We start from the raw sequence: 1,490 nt of genomic DNA on the forward strand, positions 1-1,490 counted from the left end.
AAAATTTTTGCTGCACAAACCAGCACAAACGTAGCACAAACGTTTGACACCAATTTTGTCTAATTTGAAGAAGGTGGGGGGGCCAACTTCACTCAGGTGGGGGGTGATAGGGGAACGCGGACACACAGCGTTTTTGGCCATTCTTGGCAGTGCTCTACAATTTTCCACTCTGACAAAAACCTCTTGCGATAGCCCTCAATCTCCATGAAAACGGCAGAACTAGGTGTCAATAGCTGTCGAAAATCCCACTTTGCATGCAGTGTAGTAGGATAAACTTTTAGCGAATAGCGAATAACGAAACATGGGAAGCTCCAGAATAAAAACATTTCTGCAGAATGGGATCTGAGTTGATGACAAAAATATATCCATCCAGTCCAAATATTCATTCAGTGTGACTCTTTTGTAGAATTGCACATAACCTCTTTGATTTTCGATGACTCCCATCCTTTGGTGAATCAGTGATTCTTGAGAATAGGGACGAAATGGGTTTTAATTTTTCCATATTTTTTTGTTGTTATTTTTCAACCTTATGTATGCAAATATGACAAATAATGTTTAGGAAATGTAAAGATGCTAAGGTACAGGCTCACAGTTGCAACATTTAAAAAAAAAAAATACATTTTTAATCGACCTGACCTAGAATGTTGTCATCACCATCTGACAAAAATAAATAAAAAATCATTTTTAATGACCCTATTAGTGATATTTTTACTCATTTTACAGACAAATGCTTCTCAAGAAACAATTTAAAACCAAAAACAACAAAAAGTCCATCTGATGGAGTTGACAGTGCATGACGGAGTTGACTCAGAACTGAAGGTGGTGACAAACTAAAATAAAAAATGTGGTACATGTGAAGTAATGCAATTTATGTAAAATACATTAAAATGACTTAGTTGCACAATTAAGTGAGATTTGACAACAATTTCACTGAAAGAGTCAGAAAAACTCTGACATCTGACGGAGTTGAAAAAAAGCCAAACTACCTCAATTTATATGACGTTATTCTGAAGGAGGCCATATTGTAGCTCATCAGGTCCATTAAATCTTTACATTATACCAAAATTAAGCTTTTATTTCACAAAATTTCATCAAAGTTTTCGAAATTGTCAGTTATGGTGTTGACACATCATGGTTGTGACAAACAACTTAGGAATAAAACAGAAGCAAAAACTAAAGAATAACTTAAGCTAACCAGAGCTAACTAGCTCTCTTAGCAAAGGAAGAGAAAAGACAACGTCATGGACATCATGGACATCTCAGACGTTCTGGTGCCCCCCAAAATGCCTGATTTTTTTACATTCTTTTAATTTCTGACGGTGTTGACGAAAACTAGGGACAAATTTCAATGGAGTTGGAAAATATATAAAAATGATTTTTTAATTCAATTTATTGATACTTTTATAATTATTTATATGACTACTGTTGAGAAAATAAATTTAAAATAAGCTAGTTTTAAAACTTAACATGTCTTGATTCAAATGGCCTAA

Source organism: Poecilia formosa, unplaced genomic scaffold (genome assembly GCF_000485575.1).
Source record: "Poecilia formosa unplaced genomic scaffold, Poecilia_formosa-5.1.2 Scaffold33, whole genome shotgun sequence".
Lineage (NCBI taxonomy): Eukaryota > Metazoa > Chordata > Actinopteri > Cyprinodontiformes > Poeciliidae > Poecilia > Poecilia formosa.